At 40.1% G+C, this 22,718-nt stretch overlaps 1 protein-coding gene across 8 annotated transcripts in view; it reads right to left on the bottom strand.

Moving 5' to 3' along the window:
- Positions 1-22,518, bottom strand: part of ENOX1 (ecto-NOX disulfide-thiol exchanger 1) — a 359,067-nt gene extending 336,549 nt beyond the window's left edge. For 7 of the 8 annotated variants that reach the window (XM_032099804.1, XM_032099803.1, XM_032099812.1 and 4 more), the window contains exon 1: positions 22,442-22,518. The gene's annotated coding sequence lies outside the window, so the exon portion shown is untranslated. The remainder of the gene's footprint in view (positions 1-22,441) is intronic. The other variant, XM_032099807.1, reaches the window with a different exon arrangement.
- Positions 22,519-22,718: the final 200 nt, after the last annotated feature.

The raw sequence follows: 22,718 nt of genomic DNA, 5'->3' as shown, positions 1-22,718 counted from the left end.
AAAGCATTCATGGAGCATAAAGGAGCTAGGGAGTTTTTCAAGAACGCTCTCCTGGAAGCACAAAAAAGAGTCCATCCCCTTTAAGGGAAGCAAGCAGATGGAGCAAGAGATACCTTTGGCTTAACTGTGAGCTTCTGAGTCTGCTCAAAACCAAGAGGAGGATACCAGAGATGGACAAGTGGACAAATAGCAATTGAGAACTACAGGGCCAGTATCAGGGTATGCAAAGATGCAAACAGAAAAGCAACAGCCCAACTCAAATGGAAATGGGGCCAAGATGCAAAAAAACTACAAGAAAGAGTTCTTCAGATATAGAAGCAAAAGGCAGGTACAAAAGAAAAATATTGACCTGCTGTTAAACAGAAAAGATGAATTAGTTACTAACAACACTGGCAAGGTACAGGTTCTCAACTCTTTCTTCGCCTCTGTCTTCACCAGTAGTATTGGGCTCCAAGCCTTAGAAACAAAAAGCAAGGTTAATGCAAACACTGAGCCATTGTCAGTGATGGAAGAGCTGGTTTGTGAACTGGAGCTTGACTCAACAAATCCATGGTCCCTGACAATATTCCCCTAAGGGTGTTAGGAGAGCTGGCTGATGTCATTGTGAGGCTGATGAATTGAGATCTGGACAAGTGGTACCTGTGCTGGGTGGGAAACTGGCTGACCAGCAGCATTCAGAGGGTGATGGTAAAGAGCTCCTTTCCAAACTGGCCACCTGTCACAAGCAGAGTCTCCTAAGGATCAACTGGACCTAATGTCCACTTTGGTGGGCACCATCAAGGTTAATGGTCATCTATCACTCCTGCTCCAGGCTCCAACTGCGCATTACTTTAGCATCCCATGCTAAAGCAATTGAACCGGAATTCATAAACGGAATGCTGAAATTCCATAAATACAACAGTTTCCAAACCAACTTGCTCAAGGAGTTTCTGAAAAAACCAAGCTTTTTCAGAAAAAAAAAAATTCCCTGCACTGAGGCAAATAATCCTCCGTGATATTTATGACATAAAAGTTTGTACAGCCAAACAAATGAGATTAGAAATCAAACCTTAGTCAGAATGATACTCTTATCACAATACAGCAGCATTCTGAAGAAACAAACTATACATTTTCCTCCCCTTGGATGTGTTTTTCTATGAGCTTGAAAAAAGGAACACCAACATTTTTGATGTAGAGAACATTGAAGATTCAGTCAAAACACTTAAAAACTGACAACAAAAATTTTAAATAGAATAAAGAAAAATAAGTACTTTACCACACACAGAGGAAAATAGTTGGACTACAAAGTTGTTATGAATGCTACCAAGCTTTCCTTGGCTTTCACCAAGAGAAAGGACCTCCTTTCCTTAACCAAAACTAGGGATGTAGAGGAGAAAAAATGGAGGGCTTGAGGCAGGAATTAAAGAGCTGAAGTCAGGAAAAGCATCGTGAAAAGGACTTTTTCGCTTCTTTCCTTCCTTCACTTTCAAGAGCTGAAAACTACTTACGTGCAAATGGGGTTTTTTTATCATGTACTCTTGTTGTCGCTTTTAAGTCCCCTAGACACAAATCTATGGAAGATGAATAATGAAAGATATATTTGAACATAGTCTCTCCAAAATGATAAACAGCAATTAGCAACGACCTTTACAGAGAGAAGGATCATAACAAAAAACTGCTGGGATAATTCTCCCATTCATATCATGTAAGGGAATGACACCACACAGAACCCACAGAAGTGAAGTTCCACCATACATCTCTTTTCTGTGACTGTAATGACAATCCAGAGGAGTGTGTTGATCCTGTGAATGTTCTTATCCTGATCTTCTTATCTCTAAAATGGAAGCTCAAACATAGAAAAAGGAAGACCATCTTCCAACACTAACTCTAATGCTACCGTAATTTTAACTTAAAAAAAAAAAAAAATCTGTGGCATAGGCAGAAAGACAACAAACAAGGTTTCATAAACTAAATAGCAAAACTAAAGAGAGTTTTGCTATCCTACTTTCCCCAGACAAGTTTCTTTGCAGGGAAAATGCTATCTACTCTAGAACCTGGGACTGTATTCTGACTTAAATACACAAAAATGGCAGAAAGAAATGTTATCACACAAAATTAAATACTACCTATCTTGAAAAACTGTAAATCTGTTCTGGTTAGATGTATGGAATGAACCTTTTATTTAGAACTTTTTATTTGGGAATATTTGGTGTGACCTGGTGCATAACCTGACTGGCTGACAGACCTTAAAGATCAATGCTTTCTGCAACCATAGCAGACTCATCCTCTGCCAGCAGCACAGGTTTTGCCTAAAGCAGCTTCACAGCTATTCTGAATTTGATCCTCCTTTGCAAAGAACAGTCTGACTGGCCTGAATCAGATCCTGGTTCACCTACAGCAGAGAAGCTCTTGCTACATTTGTTCTCTTATCCCAAATCCTGACTTAGTTTTTCTGGTTTCAAAACAGAACCAAAACATGCCTAATGCTCCCTGCAATAGAAAGTCTCATTGGCTAATCTATTTCAGGACCTCTTACACTTCCCTTGGCTCAGGCTCTAGCTCAGGCAGGTTAAGTATATCATGTAGTATTTTGGTATGAACACTAATGTTTGTTAGGGGCATACAAGTCTACAGACAGATTTTTAAAAAAATATAGAACTACTTCAGATACAGTAAAAAGCTTGATGGCATCCACTGTACAAAAAACAAATAAAGTTGCAGTCAAAGTCCTTGCTTTGCCAGAAGATTACAGACGAAACTGAAACTGATGCTCTTGCTTGAAGAACAGAGGGAAGTGCATGCACATGCACAAGCAAACCCTGCCTTTTCTTTTCCTCCCACCTGAGCCCCCATTGCTGCTAAGTGCCTAAGCAGCATTTGTAGGGATAATCCCTAACAAAGTCTCTCAGAATTGGTAAGGCAATAGACATGCCTTTGCACAGAAAGGCCAGAGACCAAGCAATAAGCTTTCATAATTTCTCTTTTCAGTTATAAATGGAGGCAGATATGATGACAAATACATGTTTCAGAAAGCTTGAATGTGCTGTTATATCAGAACAGTATGGGATATCAAACATTTCCCTTTCCACCTCAGATTACATAAAAATACCAATACTCAATTTCCCATATAAATGGCCTGTTTAATTTTTCAAAGCTTGATTTTTAATTTTATTTTTTTTTAATCTTAACTGTTTCCTCACAATGTTCTGTTTATTCTGGGATACACTGGGGGTCTTTTGGCCTTGAGGGGATGGTGCAAAGACTATCTCTCTGAACAATCCCTGGCAGGGGACTGAAGCAACGGAGGGTAAATTGTACCAGGGGAAAGCGGGAAGTAGACTTCAGAATGGATTGCACACACAGCTGGCAATCAAATTACATATGGCAAAATCCACACCACTGCATTGATTTTTTGACTCCTTGTTTATGCTCAAATATAGCAGCAACCACCCCCACCACATACCACGAGATAAGGACATAATAAAATAATTTCTGATTGGGGGAAAAAAGATAAAGGTTCTTACTGAGCCAAGTCAAGCCTTTTTCTTTTTTTTCTTTTTTTTTTTTTTTTCACAAGGAATGCACTGAAAACCCTTTCTGGTCACACTGGGTAACAACAAGGCTTTCATTAGCAATTTTCACAAAGTACTTGCAGAGATGGTGATTTCATAGCTCACCTTGATATGGGCACCCCCATTTGGGGTGTACCTGTGTGACAACTACAGACACTGCACATTTCAGGATCCTGTCACCACAGACCAAACCAAAACTCACACATGTGCTTTAAAATTTGAGCTGTCCCTTCTTCACTATGGCAGTGGTGACATGCTGGAACAGGCTGGCCAGAGAAATTGTGGATGTTCCATCTGTGGAATTGTTCAAGGCCAGGCTGGATGGGGCTCTGAGTAACCCGGTCTAGTGAGTGGCATCCCTGCCATGGCAGGGGGTTGGAACCAGATGATCTTTAAGGTCCCTTCCAAACCAAACCGTTATATGATTCCATGATTATTAGGAGCAAATGTTCTATGTGCAATAACATTTTGAAAATTGGTTTTATCCAGTTAAATTATTAGAGGACCTTATATTCATCTGACAGAGATTTACAAGTCATATTCTATTACTTTCTGATAGGCAAAGAAAAAAAATGCTCATCCATCTCCGGCAAAGAAAAAAAATGCTCATCCATCTCCCCCAAAAAGATGCATTTATAAATTTCCAAAAACACATAGGTGATATATGTGAATTGATGATAAGGTAGAAAGCAAGTTTCCATGCCAAAACTACAATTTCTACTACTGGGCAAAGCAAAGCAAGAAAATGCTTGCATAAATCTTCCTACTATGCTCATCACTCTGCCTCATTTACATGCATCCTGGTCTTAACATTATTGAGATTTAGAATTAATGACCCACTGAGATTTATAGGGCCAATTACACCTCTCAGCATTACCACTTTGGGGGCCTCTACAGCCTTGAACAGACATTAGAAGGTCACTCAGAAAACTCTCACTAAGTTCAACAGACTTCAGATGAGGCCCTTCGCCTAATCAAAAAAAGGGGAAAAAATACGTTAAATAGGAGATGCTTTTAAAAAATCCCACATTAATCAGTATTTTTGTAAAACTCACTGTGCTTTTTTTTTTTTTTTTTTTTTTGAGGGAACTGCTTAAGAACATTTGCTAGTTGAGTCTTGTTGGGGGTTTTTTTCATCTCTTCCAAAAACGTAGAAATACAACTGGATCTAGCACTGGTCATTATGCAGCAGGAAATGACAGAATAGTTAATGTAAATTAATGCAAGTGTGACAGATATGACTATTGAGTGATGTCTAGAGGGATGGCTCAGTGTTCATGGAACTGTTAGGAACTTGGCAAAGTTCCCTAGGAAGCAAGAAGTCCTTAAATTAATATTGCCCAGTTGCAGCAACTGAGGCAACTGAAACCATCTCTGCTTGCAGACATAACTGTGCACAGATTGCTCAACTTAGACAATTCCATATGTTCTGGTGCTTCTTTTCCCCTCTTTCACAGGCATGGCTTTCTTTGAGCAACATACAGGGCTGAGTGATGCAAGTCACCAACCAGTTACCACATGTGTTGCACAACAGAAGAAAGTTTTGAAATTAAGGAAAAGCATAGCATTTTTGTAACAAATAGACTGATAGATTAACAGATATTATCAAAGAAATTCAGAACTCACAACACTTTTCTCCATTTAGGGATTTTTAACGAACAGAAAAAAAATGAGTAAGTAAACAGTTAGTCAGGCTTCTGCCTGGCATGAATGAAGTCATTCAAGTACACACGATTTATAACACAAACACCAACAATCACCTTTAACTACAGCATCACTGCCAAATGGCACCATAATTAGGTTAGAAATGCTGTTCTTTGAGTCATGAATAGGATGTGCTTGGCCTTGTTTTCTATATAGGATCATGCCATCCAAGCACAGGCAGCAGCATTTATTGAGAAATTCCCTGAAAGATAACAACAGATTATAAAAGGGGTTCATGTAAATTTAGTCAAGAACAACTTCAGACATTATTTTCAATTACCGAGATAAAATCATGGCTTCTCTCTGGAAAAGAAAAGGAAAGTTTTTTTTTTTCCTATACACTACACAGAGCATATGAAAGCTTTAAGAATAGTCTATTTTCACAAACAGTACCAGCTGCCTACTAATATTCCTTAACTCTGCTTTTCCCTCCCTCAAGTAATTTTTCCTATTATTTTCAACATTTTGTTTGATTGATTAATAAAAAGCAGCTTTCCTGCTCTAGATAACAGGTTACAGAATTCCCTTTACATTGAATAGGTTACCTGCTCTCAAGAATGCTGATAGTTTTGTTTTCTTTCACCAAATCTGCAGGGCTCTGGCCAAGCATCGAGTTTTTCTGCACCAAACTCCTCGGTGATTTCAGAGAGCATGAGGATGACAGCAGGACACGTGCACAAAGTTCCAGTCCTTCTAAGCTTGCACAAGGATTTGCAGTTAATTAACCAGAAAGTCTCTGTTAACATACATTAAAAGAAAAAAACTTTACCAGCTCATCTTGGAAGGCTGCAGATCTGGAAAAATAAAAGGGACCATCTTCAGCTCCTCTAAATTCACTACCAGACAGGTTAGCATCCTTATTTAATAAGCTACACATGCATCCCCATGTGATGCGAGGGAATACATCTACACTGTCTGTTTTAGGCATGTAACTCTGCTATGACTGAACCTTGCATTGCAGGGTTCCTGTACACTGAGCAGATACTCACAACACCTGCCTGAAGCAGGCAATTCAGAGCCCAAGGGGTTGCACTACACATACTGCATAAGCTGCTAATTCTTGCAGCTGTGTTACATGCCCAGAGCAAGTCCGTGTGCTCCCTCACAGCACCACGCTTCATGCACACTGTACATAAGAATGGAGCCCTTCCGCTATTTCAGCCTTGCTGCCTCATTTCACCACCTGCACCTCCATGAGTAAGAAAAATAAATCTACATATGCATTATACCTCTCTGGGCAACAGAAAACCTCAGGAGTTCACGAGCAGAATGTACACAGAAATAAATAAAGAAATTATATTTATTTTCTTCGGCACAGAAACCCAGAGATATGTCACGGAGATATATTAGCCCTCTTAAGATGACTACTCAAGATACTGATGGAGCTGACAGTTCAATCTTGTCACTCTCCCATCAGACCACTGTTGGACTCGTGCACAGCAGAACTGCAGCTCCAGAGCAGTCTAGCCCTTCTAATACATTCCATTCAACTCCCAAGGTACACTTTATTAGTTGAGGGAAAAAAATAAAATAATCTATATTCCAAATAGTAGAGGTAAAACAGGAAAGCATGGACAGCAGAACATTTAAGGCCTTACTAGACAGGAGAAAAACTCATCTTTGCCGAGAAAGTAGTGCCACCTGTATCCCTTTAAAGAAAAAACCAGAAGTTTCCCCATCATAAGTCCTCACAAAATGATTGGCTGATCACCTGCTGTCTTGCTGTACATCAAGCTGTTTTTCCAGCAAGATTTGTTCACTTATATTGCCCGAATGAAGGTCTCTCCTAAAATAAAAAAAATAGTCTGCTGCAAATAACTCCCTAATCTGCCATCCCTTCAATAAGACTGAAGTGCTCTTCACAGGCATAGTACACAAGCATCTTGAATTAGCAGGAAACTATTTTTAAATACATGAAGGATAAGATACAAAATTAGTTTCATGGGGAATGAGAACCTCAGAGATTATTTACTTTACCTTAATTACTTTGACTCACCACTCACTGAGCTTTCCAATAGTACTACGTATTTCACACTCAAATTTTGATACTAAAGACATGCGAGTATGTTTCTTGAACGTTTAAGATTACGCACCTTAACAATACATAAGCACATTTCTCAAATTGACTTACCCACTTAAAAATAATTAAATATACTGTACGGTATGAATTTCCCTTTCTTAGGAACAACTGCCTCAGATTAAGGATCCCTATATAAAAGAAAGAACCTTTCTTAGTGCAAAAACATGAACATTCTGACAAACTGTACAAAACTATTACACTTAAAGAGGCATGAGTAGCCTCTTATACTACTGATCTTATGTAATGCAAGGAGCAATTAGAAAACTACTTTTGAGAGCAAGGTGACAGGAAAGCCGACCCAAGCCCCGAACTCAAGAGAGAAACTTGAGTTTCTAAGCCTTCAAATGAAAAGAAATTATGTGTCGCCATACAGCACTGATGGTCTACATCCACTACCCATCTTTGCTTCATATGACACAGGCACATTTCTGTCACTAGCACAGGATACAAAAAAGGAAATCTAGAGTAGTCTAAAATCAATGCGGAAATAAATTAATTTGAACCTTTAGGACAGAGCCTCATAATATAAAACAGTGGGAAAAGCAAGTAAAAAGGATGACGAGAGCAAATAAAAGGAAAGCAATAGAAAAGACAGTGCATTATACAGAAAATAACACATCTGAAATATAAAAGAAATGAAGGCTGTGGTAAAAAGACACGGGACAGACAGATGATGACTTGGAGGGGCTACCTAAAAACAGAGGCTAGACAAAATTAAGAGAATAAAAGAAAAAAAAAATATATATTTATTGAAGGGTCTTCAAGGTTACACTTTGGGCAGTCAGAGCCCTAGGGCTACACCCAAAATGGACAACCGGGTCACGGGTTTTCATATTTTTATAAGTTTGGTCCATTTGCATATTGGGGGTTGATTACAATTAATTACAATTGTAATCTCCAATTACAATTTCAGGTAGTTAAGTCATTTATCCCAGTTTGTTCCTCATTAATCCATTTTGTTTACATATTTTGGGGCCTGAGATAGTAAGGTGTCCTTGAAGTTCAGGCCTAGAGAGGATCTTTTTTGTCTGACCAGAATGGAAGAACAGTAGCTAAAAGGCTATATGGAGTCTTAGAGTTAAACACTAAAGCATTACAGGATATGAAAAATATAAAAGCTAAAATCCTAAGCCATCACAGACATGAAGAAAAGGAGAAAGAAGGATTATAAAAATGAAAGAAGACAAAAAGTGATAGAGAGACAGGCATACAAAAGGGATCACTTAAGATTTAAAAAAAACCAAAAACCAACCCACCAAAAAAATCCCATACCAACAAACAAACCAAATGAACCCCAAAAAACAACCACAGCTCTATATTCCTTCCCAAAAATTACTCTAGAAACCAGAGCTGGAACAAAAGTAAGTGAAATTAATTTAGTTGACTAATGAAGTTTCATTTGATGCTAACATCTTAGGGTTCGGTCCTGTCTCCATCAAGCAGTGGGATTTTTTGCCAGAACTTGTCAGCTCCTGTGGGATTAAGGACAAGCTGAAGCAATGCCTAAATGATTTTCTGCACTGAGACACCCAAGGTACTGCGTACCATAGCATCAGCTCTGGATTTGTAAGGATGACTAGTCTTTACTAGGTAAGCGAATTAAGAGGTAGAAAACCCATCAATGTACTACATATTGCGGCCACCACATACATGAAGGAATGACTTCTCTCCCTAAGCTGAGTTAGCAAGCAATTTATTATGCTATAAAGTGCTAATAATTCCTCCATCAGCTGTCAAAGGCTAATTCATCACTTAAAAAAAAAAATGGACAGGCAAAGAAATTAGCAAAGGAATCACCATCAAGTAAAAGTGGAATTTGAAGGCTTTCTAGGAGAGATGGTAAGAAGATTTGGGTTCCACTTCCCACCAGTGGGAATACTGCAGTGTTCCAACAGAACAACCACTGGAGTGGAGAGAAAAAAAATAGGAGAGACCCTCAAAAAGATTTATCAAATCACTTATTAAAATATAATGAATATTAACAAAAGACAGTACAAATTCTCTTGAGAACTGAGTATTCCTAGGGTTTGGATCTCTTCTTCTAGGCTGTTAAGGTTGCTAGGGAATTTCACAGTTAATGGTGTATTTCCATATGAATGTTTCAAGAAGGGGGAAGGGTTTGCAAAACTGAATCTTAAGCATGGAGTTTTCTTTGTGCTTCAGAGAGAAGAATCTGATGTTCTTGTAAAGCTGAAATAAGAAGCTTTCATATTGAACGACAGATTATCAAAGATTTTTAGTAGAAAAACGTACACAGAAAATGCTTTACGAGGCACTGTGACAAAGAGCTTGCTTCTCTTACTGTGGTTAGTAACAGCACACCAGACATCCCATTACACAAACTCCAAGGTCATCGAGCAGTCTACAAACAAGAGCAGCTTTGTTTTGCTTTAACAGATAAAAGCAATGAGTTTATTTTGTTTTAAACAGATTGTATGTCCATTTTTCATAAACCATTTAGAAAGAACATTGCTGTAGGCATCCCAGTGACAAATACACTGAGGCACCAGCAAGTGACAACACACTTTGTACTCTTTGACATGGATGAAAGAATTCAATTCAACTTTTCTTTTTTCTATCTGGAAAGAGAAACATCTGGGAAAAACACTTTTTAGCCCTACTTCCTGAGAATGAATCTTAAATGATGCTCTGTCTGCAACTTCATCAGTTTCTCCTCCATTTTCTTTGCTAACTTTGGGTGGCATTGGTCAAGAGCGACCAAAACTGACAGAGGTCCCTTCATTTTAATGAAAATAAGGGGATGATTAAAGCACAAAAATAATAAACATCCCATGGTTAAAATGGCAGGCACTCAACCTTGCATCAGAAAATCCACAGAGCCTTCACCACTAAAGGAGAGCCTGCAGAAAACAAGGTGAAGTCGGCTCTGTGCTCACCACCCCCATTTATCTGGTTGTTTTCCCATCCTTTAGTACTGAAAACATCCCAACTCTAGCAACTCTTATTTATGCAAGCATTCAGTAAATACAGACACACTTCCACAGGCAACTGCTGTGACAGCTGATCTTCACACCACGGTATTATCTTAATAAACTCTCTCTCAGCCCCAGGGTCTTTGTTCTCACACAAATGACCTACAGTTGGTCACCCTAGATCTTACACAAAGCATGACGAGCACAGGGGTTATATGAGCTAATTGCATAGTGACTGCAAAAATAGCATGCTTTCTTCTCTTCAGCAACATGTTCTTTCTCTATTGAAAAAAATTCAAGTTAATGACAGAACTGTATATCTCGATAACTCTATCATTAGTTAATGTTACCACCACATGAGCTTGTCTGCATGGTATTTGACAAAGAAATTCAAGTTAAACAGCCTCCTCCAGAATGAAGACAATATTGGATTAATTAGGTAACTTGCTACACATTTAGAAAATGAAGATGAATTTCCCTTTTATAACCTTATTAAAATGCTACGGAATAAGAACCAGATTGTAATCTGTTATTGAAGTACAACTCATAAATATCTTTTGAATTGCTCAAAATTTAAATCACTGGGGATCTGAATCTGGCCCCATACATCTTAAGAGAACATTTGACTCATTACTCATGTAAACCTCCATGAACACATAATGCACAGGAACTAATTTGTTTTCTAGGAGAGTTCAACATTTTCTGCCAAAAGAACTCATATTCTGGTACTTCTAACATACTATGTTATTTTTATTGGTCTATGTGCTACTTTTACTACTAGTTATGGAATAAACATCTGGAGAAAAGCAGAAACTAGTGTCTAATGGACCCTTAGTCTTTTCCCCACATGCTTCCCAGAACTCAGGCAACTTTCTTTCTCTGATTGAAGACAGCCACTGGAAACACTGCAAGAAGTCCATAAAGCATTTATTATTGAAAACACAAACCACAGACTACCAAACTAATTTTGTAACATGATTATTCCTCCAACATGGTCCAAAACTGAAAGCACACAACTCTAAATAAAATACACAAAAACACAGTAGCTGGTCATAAGTATCTAGACAGTAAGATCTACCATTCTTTTAGTTTATTCTCAGGGGTGCCTTAACAACTTGGGATATAGCTCCACAAGCTTTTTGAATACAGATTAGTTTTCTCTCTACTTATGATTCATGATGTTTTTGCACCAGCCAGGTCTGAACCTCAAGTTGTGTTAGCATGGGATCATGCATGACAAAGTGAATTTATCAAAATGTCTCAAGCCTAACTGTGCAACATGGAAAAACACCCCACACTTAGCTGGACAGGGAAGAAAATTTTCAAGCCTGAAACATCCATATTCAACTGCCAGCATTTCCTACAACTCAACCGCTATATATTCCACTGTTCTGACACAAACAGGGTAACAGAGTGATCATCTGGATTTCAGCTTAAGTTAGGAATCCATGCTCCTTCTGACTGTCTCATTTCCTGTTATCCCACTCACTGTAGGGCTTGGTGAGAATCACAGACAAATAAAGCTGGAAACAACCATGCAACAGGATCAGTTGCATCCTTTCAAGGCAACACAGTTATATCTATCAAATTCTTAAAGACCCCATGATAAAGCCCCACAGTGTTCACACAACCCATGCTAGGATCCTTCTGCATCCTTACCACTAGAAAAACTTTCTAAATGTTTTATTTCTTGCAACATATTCAGCCTATTACTTTTACTCTACTCACTCTGGGCATTGTAGACCTTTTTCCTTGCAGGTCAGATTTCTTCCAGTTCTCCATCTTCACATAAAACATTAATCTTGCAATTCAGTTTTTATAGCTACTGAGACCTCCTTCAATAATTTTTCTCAAATATCTGATGTCAGTTATTTGTAAGTTAGATGAAGAAAGTTTCCATCTGAACTGGAGCATCATCAGGCTGTTTCTGCTGGAAATCCTTCCAAAACCATCATTACTTGCCTTCCTAATATTTCCACTTCTCTGGGGAGTCTCTGGGGAATTTTTATATTTATATAAAAATATAAAAGAATTATACAATGCAGTATAAAAATTCTTTACAGAAGTCACATTCGACTTCTGTTTAAATGAAGCTGCATTATTGAGGACCACAGAGTAGAGGCAAAAGTGAAAATAAGATCTTCCTCAGATGATGTCCATGAGTAACTGAAGGAAGGAGGCATAACTACTCTTTTTTGTTTCCAGCCAACTGCTAAACACACAGTTCTCTCTCACCAAGGTGAACTCAGCATCAGGACAAACTTACCTCAGAAGTTCTCATTTCAATTTGTTTCTGCCACTACTACGCTTGATCCTCAGGCACTTACAGAATGCCTCCTTGTTGTACAGCCATGCCGTGGCATCCCTTAGAGACACGGCTGGGAGCGCTACAAAGCTCTGCATTTTGCCTTTCACGGATGCTTCTAGCCACTCTCTGAACACTCTTCACATTCACTAAACACCTTGCATTAACAGAAGTGCTGTTTCATTTTGGTTTGTGGTTTTAGTTTTGCATTGCCCTTTTCCTTCATCGGTTTAACAGTGAACTAGTGAATTTAAATGTCTTTGAAAGGGCAGTACATACAGGCTTACAGCTCACTTTATATTGTTCATTTTGTATTAGCATGAAATGAAGTTTCGCACCAACTCTGAAGTCTTCATTTTCCTAGTGTTTAACACATGAGTGGCTATTGCTCTTTGTCCTCCCAATAACACAATGATTCCTCTACAACAAAATGACATTGAAGAGCCACTGAAACCTAGAACAGTGACTTCAGTGATCATCACAACTGTACTTCAGTGATGCAAGGGTTGTATCCAGCTTGAAGCTACCAAGGTTGAAGTTGTACTTCAATGACACAGGAGATCTCATCTTCAGGATTATCAAATTCAACCTTCTGCTTTCAATTCAATATTCAGTTTCATCGGGTAGCCTGTCTGACACTGGAGAATCAAAAGAAACTGATTTTCTTCATCATTTCAAGATGACCACTAATCCTTTCTGCCTAGCTACTCATGAAGCATTTACACTTGAGGTATAGAAGACTTGTTTGATTACAGTGAGTTGGCTGACTCACTTCAAACTACTCCCTCCATTCTTGGGCAAGATAAGCCTGAAAATTATTACTTTTATCATTTCTATTTTATTTGTAGTATATAGCACTGAACAGAATCGACTTTGTTAATGTGGAAAAGGTAAACATAGGTATCAGACCAGCAAGCTGGCCTTATACAGACTTGCCCATCAGATGTGCTGCCTTCTTCCAGATTTGAACAAATGAAGCCTGGTCTGACTGCACTGGTCTCCCTTCTCGTCACTTTCCGTGACGAGTGGATTACATTAAGCAGCTACTCGGTTCTTTCATTATCAGCAAGCCTTCTTTTTCCTTTTCCCCAGAGACTTTATGCAGTTATATAATCTCCCTTAGTATTTTCCAAGAGACTGAAAAAGAAATTCCAATTTCCCATCTTCTTTTACTTAAAAAAATGTTAATAGTTTCCTTCGTAGGGTGACTTTACAGCCCTCCTCCCTTTTGTAAAGAAAACCATATCAACTACACATTACATATGTTCTGTAAAACGATACAGAACTTAAGCAAACTTACCATGAAAAATAAAACTAAAAAACCCAGCTAATGACATATACACCATACCTGGTTTCACATGTCTTTATGTAACAGTGTTAAGCTTACAGAATTGGCAAGAAACTGGGTAGCTAAGTAGATTGGCAACAGCATACAGAGGCTCTTGCTCAAATTTTGCCCAGGTCCCTCTAGGAACTGAAATGGCATGTTCTCTCACAGGCTGTCAACAAAATAAAATGGTAATGGCTATCTGGTTCATATGAAATGGGAGATTACACTGCAGAAAATGATTCATCAGAACAAATGGTATTTCCTCTTACTCTGAAGATATGAATAAACTTGAATCCAAAAAAGGCCAAGGGTGCCTTCATTTGCTAAAATGAAATTAACAAAAGAGATGCTCATTTTAGCCAAACTAATGGAAAGACAACATACAGAAGATTCTAAATCAAATGTACTCTCCAGGATCTATAAATCTTCAGCTGTCTCATGGAACAGTCTGTCACCACTACGTTCACTTATGCTCTCCCTGAAGACAGCAAAAGCCAGATGGGCATGGGCACGGGAGGCATGAGGGCACATGAACAGACCACCCATTTAGAGCTAGTAAATCCACAGAGTGCCTGCTCACATCTGTATCTGCCAGCAGAGGACCACAGCCACACTCTCTGATGTGTCTGTAACCATATCACCCTGTGCTGTGATCTCAGCAGATTTCACTGCTAAGCAAGGGTCCCACCTCCGAGAAAAACTCCAAACTAAGCAGATCGCTTATTCAGAAAATGCAACTCTCTCTTCTAAATCATGCCAACATCTATCAGAAGTCATCAGAAGAGATTAATCCATGTATTTCTAACACCAAAATACCTCTACCATTGCAGAATAAGAGGGAATGCTTCACTTGGTAGAAAATAGCAAGCTCTTATTCTATATACAGAGCAGCCACTGAATTAGGATATAACACAATTTCACAGAATGTCAGACCAGCAAAATATTAGGAAGCAATCTGCTGCTTTCAGATGAAACAAACTTATTTGTCATTGCTGAAATACCTCTTATAATGGCAGAAGTACCAGTGCTCATTCTAAGAACATGCTCTCATTCTGGTTATTGCAATCCACCTCCCCAAGTTCACCCTACACCTTTATCAGCTCCTATTTCATTTCTTCTTTGCTTCCCTGACAAAATGCTTCCTTAAAGGAATGAATACATCTAAACAGAATTGTTAAAATTACTATTAAATCCTCACTGTATTCTACCCCAGGCAGAGCTGTTATGTCCTGAAGCATTTTACACTGTGTGTAAGGCACAGGTCCCTTTAAAACCTACACAGAGACAACCTGCCATACCAGAATAGTTGTGTATTATCCTCTCTGGACATGGAGGAACTGTTCCTCCACATGTATTGTTAAGATCTACTATACAAAGCCCCACATCCTAAATGGTAACACTATGTTAAAAGTACCTGTATAAAAGCACTTTAAAGCCTCATTTAAATTAACTCTAAAAATAAAGATCTATTAACAGAAACAAGTTGTAATTAAGATTACTGTTGAGCTAGCTTATCCCTGCAAAGGGGAGATAATAATTCTACATTTATCTGGTACATTTCAGTCTAAACCATCCCATCCAACAAACCTGATCTTAGACATCTTACACAGAAGAGTGCTATTAACATACACAAGTAATTCTAAGTAAACCAATCTACACAATTTAATTACTAGCACCTACCAAGCTTGATCCACTCAATTGTATTGGTTCAATTTACTTGACTTATCCATCTACCAAATTATCCATCCCTCAAAAAACTGTCCCTCTTGCAGAAGCAATGCATTGGCAATCAACCTCAGTCTTAATCCTTATGTTCTGCCTAAAAACCTAAACTTCCTTCAGTTTCATTCAACCTCTTTCAGGCCTCCATCACCAACATATCCACCAACTCCCAGAGACAAGCACCAGCAAGGACTGAACCTGGCTTACCTCTCAGAGGATTTGTATATGGGCAAATACACCTGCAGTGTAAAGGGGGTGTACTGGTTTTGAACAGACAGTTTTTTCCAAGTTATACTGCACACAGAAGACCTAAACCTGTCTTCCATTACTTCAAAACACTCCTTTCTTGCACCATCAAGTACTTAAACCAAAGGTCAGTCTCAGCAACCAGCTCTACCCCAGATCAGCCTTCCCCCATATGTGGTACTCCAATGGGAGTACTGTTTTAATCATTAACATGCGAAGAAGGGTTATTCTGAATCCCTTTATGGTTTTTACCTTATGGTTACCAAAATAGGTCTTGTTTAAACAGTTGGCTGTCAGGTATCCATAAGCACAGCAGAGGGAAGTCCACCTCCTCCTCTGCAATTGGCATGGCTGTTGGAAAACGTTCCCTGACGATATCAGTCTGCACAACATTTTTTTCTTTCTGAATGCTTGTTCGAGCAACATGAATTGCAATAAACCAGTGTATTAACTTCATTCCAGGAAAAGGTTCCACTAGAAAGCTGTCATTATACCTTGAACCTGCACATTCCCTGGCTAAGTCTTCTCCCAGTTTACATGGATGATGGAGAAATTTAAAGCAATGCACCCTTGGAAAGATCATCCCTATGTCTCTCCCCCTTTATCAGTCTCTTCCAGAAAACACACCACTGGTGGCAGTGGTCATCAGGACTAGCAGTGCACACTGACTAGCCAGATCACAGGAGACAGCTGTGCTGAGATCAGGGGATGGCGGTGGGGGGGACAGGAAGGAAGTAGTACCTGCAACCCATCATTGCACCTGATGGCAGTAAGTGCCCTCAGATGATAAAACAAAATGCTGCAGAAACTGTCAAGAAAGAGGAAGTTGTCACCTCTGTGCCCTCTACACCACCTGAGATGCTCATCATTCTCAAAAGGGAAACCAAACAAACTAATAACCCATAGCTGTTTACTAAAAAAACCTACTGTAGCTAATCCTTGTACATCCCTCATGCCATCACTGACTCAACCTGAGCCCATATGATGACTCTGTTCTGAATCCTGCATTATAAAAGCACAAAACCCAACATTCTCAGCACTGAAAACCAAGTCAAGGTTGGCTAGCCCGGGATCTGACCTCCTGTAACCGTCAGCTGAAACTAGAACAAAACAGAAGCATGAAAAGGGGCTGTTAGATCTTGTACTTCATCTCCTTGAAAATGCAGGAAAACACAGGATTGCCTTCTCCAGTACATCTGCCAACAATCTGCCTGCTCTTATTTTAAGCATCTGAAGAGTCATGGGGGGCTTACACTACACCCGAACTAATACAGGCCACAATACATTTTTCTGTTACTGAGTTTTGGCCCAGAATTCATCTTAAACTTTTATTTCTTCAATTTCTCCATTTAGTTCTAGGTATTCTCTCACATAAGTCAGGAAAAAAAATCTGACTGCTTTGACTAAAATACACTTCAAATACAGACATGTAATTAACCCATCTCTCCCTATTCGGTCCCAGACTAGAGATGTCCATTTTTGAATATTTCCCTTCAAGCTACTTCCTCCAGACTCCTGGGTATTTTGTTGCTCTTCTTTGAGCTTCACTCAAATTGTCAATACGTTCCTGTTAAGATGACATTCAGAGTTTTCACGTGTTCATGACAGAGTTTTATAAAAAGGGAATCCCACCTCTTTGTTCACTAAAATGGTACTTTTTCTTGATAGCTCAAGCACAAACCATGCTGTTCTGTAATCAAATCCCATTCCAGACTCATGTATTAATTCTCAATCCCTTCCAGCATCACTATCACCCATCAGTAAGTTCCTGATTTGATACCCCTTGCCCCAAGAACTTGCCTTTTCCCCTACTTATTCCCTTCACTCTAATATCCTAGAGGAATTGTCCTGAAGTTCTGTTTACTCCAAAGAAAAGGCATTAGTTTAAAAGGTTATAGGTTTTGCCCTATTCAACAAAGCATTTAATTACACGCCTAACTTTCACCACTTTCTTAAATCCAGCTGATCTCAGCAAGCAGAGATGAGCTTCAGCACACACTTAAAAAAAAGTTGGGTGTGCAAGTCAGTGCTCTGCTGAACCAAATCCTCAGTTTCTGTAATCACTTGGATGCTTTACTTTCTGTATTTGGCAAGAATTGACAGCTCAAGGATTTAAGGTAACAAGATTTTAAAAACAAAGCTTCAAGAGAGTCCGAAACTGGCATCGTGCTTTCATTCCTTTCTTAAAAGAAAAACAAGAAATAAATATCTAAGTAAATACCCCTCAGTACAGTAATCATTAAGCCTATAGGTTTAAACATGCAGTAAGTAACTCTATATTCTCATTACTTCAGTACCCGCTTTGAAAAATAATAATAAAAGCAAGCCTTGTGAAAAATTTGGAAGGGCTTGTGTATCTCAGCAAGATATGCAGCCCATTCCCTGGCAGCTCATTAGCCACGACCATCACTGCACAGTTAGAGAGAAAGAACAAAGCTGTCCATTTCTTAATTCCTATCTCCTAAACACCTTTAAATGGAATGGACATAACTCACTGCTCCACTTAAGATGAACTTTAGTGGGGAGAAGGGAGAGGAAAGTACTAGTCTTTGGTTCGAGCCATGGGTTGGCTATCTCAATCAGTGGTTAACCCACATTACAGCAGATGTAAGCTTTATATTCATCACCAGCAACAAATGCAGTTGGCATAAAAGGAGTTTCGTGGAGAATATTTAAAATCACTTCCAAATGACTTCCACTGTTTATACACAGAACACTTCGTGACCTTCTTCCCCCTTGATTTTTGTTTGTACTTTTAGTTTTCTTTGCCTTCTCTCATTCTGCTGCCTGGCAAACACAGGCAGAGGTGAAGTGGGGACTGCTATTAGGCAGCCATATCAAGCTTCATCTGTGGACTACCTAATTGTAAGATTCAAGTTTTGGGAGTAGTGCCATCTGAGAAAGAAACGGAGAAGAAAAATTGGAAAATGACTACTTCCTCTCAATCCATAAAGTCTTCCAAAATTCAATTAACATGTTCTAAACTAAACCATCCGCACATGCTATGGCAATAAAATGTGCGATTTCAAATATAGACAAGAAGGTAGCTACTCATAGGTATTTATCAGAATTATAATATTCTCTGACCATTCCACTTCAACCCTTTTTATTCAAGTAGCAGGTGTTGTAACCCTTTTGTACCTCAGTACTTGAGATGACCCAGGAAAATACCTATAGGCAATATAAATAAGTTCTGTGACTGTGTATGGGATCTCTTAAATAATGCTGTGAACCCCTAAGTCATTCAGAGAACACCCCTCCCATGCCTAGTGCGAATCCTGTTGTTTAATAATGCATACATGACTAAGTTTGCTGTCTTCCCCACAGCAAATTTTTCAGGTGATTTTACAGTTTCCCAGACTGGAATAATATTTTCACTTTCACAGACTCACTGATGCAACCAATAGGAAAACCACCTCTGTTTCAATTTACTGTGTGATGTCTGTAAATACTGCTGGATAGTGAACACCTGTAGGTAAAACTCTGCAAAAAACTTTTTGCCATTTTCTCCTATAAAAGAGAGACAAAAGCATAGAAACTTCTCTGCTGCATTGTACATATCTACTACATACAACTACACATCTGTGCCTGCTCACCCTCCTTTTCCTGTGGCAGCTCAGCATCTCCAGCAGCTTCCAAAGCACTAACACCTGCATCCATCCCAGGTCACATCTCCAGCTTGCACTAATGGATTTTTTCAGATAGATGGCAGTGCACAAAGTGCATCCCAGATTGATCCAGGGTAGAGATGCCATTTCAGTGCTCAGGCACTTTAACTAAGGGAATTACTGCATTATCAAAAGCACTTTTAGAAGGATGATGGCTTAGGACCCAACCCTGCTGCACGGTGATAGCACTAACTCCTTGGAAAGGCTGAACTGGGTGCCAAGAACGTAAACACAGCAAAGAGGCACTTAGGATTTTACTTTCCATTCCTGGGAGCCACAAAGGATTTTTTTCCCAATACATTCTAATAAACATAGTTTTAAAACACAAAGCTAAAGTATGACTAACAACACAAAATCCAAAACAATATTGAATGTTGCATACAGGAGATGATATATCTGATTTTCAAGGGTCTGTAATAGCACCGATTTAGAAACAGTCCTGCAATAAGAACAGACAACTCCAAATCATTCTAATTGGCAAAAATTCTACTTAATTTTGTGCCCCCTTCATTCTAACAGACATCGTTATTAAGAGAGCAGGCTGAAATTTTAACCATTTAACTGCATTTACCCCAGCAAATCTCTTTCTCACAAAAGGAAAATATTAACAAAGCAGCTGAAACAAATAGGACTGAATCTCCCTGCATAATTAGTACTCCAGTATCTACTACTTGAGGATATAGCTATCATGATGTGGAAGCATCCACCATCGTTTTGTTTTCTGTTTGCAGTAGGGAGTTGCTAGGAAACAAAATACTATTGTCTGATTTCATGATCTACTGCCTGGTTTGCCTGGCAATAAAGTCTTCCAAATCTATTACCAGATTATTTTGTATTTTACAGCAAGATTAAGACTAACATTAAAACATATCCACACAGAGAAGAGCAGTAAAAAATGCCTCAAAATTCAGGGGAAAGTATGTATCTATTCCAGGCTGAGGAAGACAAATTATACTGAGGAAAAATGAACTCAAACAATCTGGTGATATTTATATATGCACACGCTCACACGTGTATCAGCGTTCCTTGACTGTGTCTATAGTTTTGCTGACTTGTCAAAGACTCTCTCACTTCCAAGGATACAAAGTGTTCTCTTACTACTGGAGAGCTACTGTACACTGCAAGTTCTGTAAATATCACATGCTGCAGAATGCCTGGTGCGGGCAAGCACACATGCCACCGTAATTTTTGTTCTTGGAATCAGATCTAGGTTGTTTCAGTGCTTTAATTTCTTTACACAATCTTTTTATTTTTCTTTTCTTGTACATTTGGACAGATAAAAGAGAGACAATTCCCTATTCTCACCCTCCCTCTTTGGTTGTAACATAAATAAATAAATAATCAAATAGAAAAATAAATAAAAGCACCAGGAAAAGCAATCTAAAATTGAAAGCCAAAATAGAAAATTTCACATAATTTTGACCGTGGCAAGTCTTTGTAAAATGAGATAATAAAAGATTATGAGAATCAGGTAAATGTGGGTGCCTATCAATGCATTCCCACAACATGACAGGAGACCTCAAATGCAAAAAACAATCATACTTAAAAGCTGAGAGACAGATGAAGAGAGTTCAGCACAAAGTCACAGAGAAGAAGGTTTTAAATAAAACCTGCAGAGTAGTTATTACTCTTTTATGTATAGCTACAATTTCACACCATGCGCAACATGCACTATTTCAAAGTCCTTTCAACTTACTTAATAATGCCCATGCATTTTATCATTCCATTTTAAATTTGAGAAAAAAAATGAATGAGGTTCATTGCAGAAAAACATCAAAGCTTTTTACACATTACAGCAGAACTCCCAGTGATAAGAAAAAAAGAAGTAGCAGCACACAACACAGAAAATACACACTTCATGGGAAGGACCTGAAAGCTTCTTGTCCTTCCTGCCCAGAGATGGATTTATTCAACCTCTATAGTTTCTGATAGTTTCCTATCAGACACTAGGAGCCCCTACCAAACCACATTGAGAATTAAAGAACAAAAGAGTAAAGTGCAAGCGAGCTTCCTCTACCCCAAACAACAGGCAAGCTACTTCTAGCGATTAGATGAGAGCAGAGGAAGACGGACACGACCCACAACCAATCCCTCTCCTCACCAGGGTCGAATACGGCTGTTCCCCAGCTGATAACCTGCTACAGTAACACTGCTAGTTACAAAACGGAGTTCAGGTCTCGGTAACACCGGGATCCTGTCACCTATAGCTTCACTGAAACCTGTTTTAAAACACTCTCTCAGGGAACGAGGAGAAACAGGAGAGGGATGGGACAGTCTCCTCCCGAGCTGCCACCAAAAACTGTTCTGCCAGCTGCAGGGGGGCTGCCGGCGACCTCGCAGCCGCATCCACCCAGCTCTTAGAGGGAAGGAGAGGGAGCGGGAGGGACCCCGGCTCCGGCTACCCTGGCTGCGCTGCCCGCCTGCCCACGCGTGTGCCCCGGGGGAAGCTGCCCGGTGCGGCGGGGGCAGCGCCGGACGCTGGAGACCCGTTCTACCCGCGCTGCAGCAGCGACTGCAATTAAAAAAAAAAAAAAAAAAAAAAGGAAGAAAAGAAAAATAAATAAATAAATTGCCCGCTAGCGGGAATGGGAAAATAAAAGCCCAGCCGAAACAGGCGGACCCCAAACGACAACAAACACCGGGCGCCAAGGAGAGCAAACTTTCTGACTCACTGGGAAGAGCCAGTGCCCGGGGGGCGCCGGGCAGCGGCGGGGGCGGCGCGCGGCCCCGCGGGAGCGCAGCCGGAGCAGGAGCCGGAGCCGAGCGAGGCGGGCGCCGCAGGCGGGGCTGGGGCAGCGCGTCTCGCCCTGCTCCCGCCGCCCTCCCCTCCCTCCTTCCCCGTCCCTCTGCAGCGCCAGGAGCCGCCCGGGGCGGGCTGCCGCCGCGGGACCGCCGTACCTACCGCTGCCGGTGCGGGGCCGCGGAGCAGCGGGAGCCGCCGCCGCCACCCCCCTTCGGCGGCTGCCGGGCCCGGCGGCGCTGCAGCAGGCGGAGGACGCCCCGCGGCGGCGAGGAGCGCGGGGCCGAGGTGCGGAGAGGCGGCGGCCAGCGAGGCACGGGCAGCGCGGTGCCTCTGCCCGTCCGGCTGTGTGAGCGTGCGTGTATGTGTGTGTGTGTGTGTGTGTGTGTGTGCCGGGGAGGGATGCTGTAAGGGACCGAGGGAAAATTCTTCCCTCCTA

The sequence above is a fragment of the Corvus moneduloides genome, chromosome 2 (assembly GCF_009650955.1).
Source record: "Corvus moneduloides isolate bCorMon1 chromosome 2, bCorMon1.pri, whole genome shotgun sequence".
In the NCBI taxonomy this organism is placed as follows: Eukaryota; Metazoa; Chordata; class Aves; order Passeriformes; family Corvidae; genus Corvus; species Corvus moneduloides.
The sequence above is the reverse complement of the archived record's forward strand: the minus strand, read 5'-3'. Positions and strand labels throughout refer to the sequence as shown.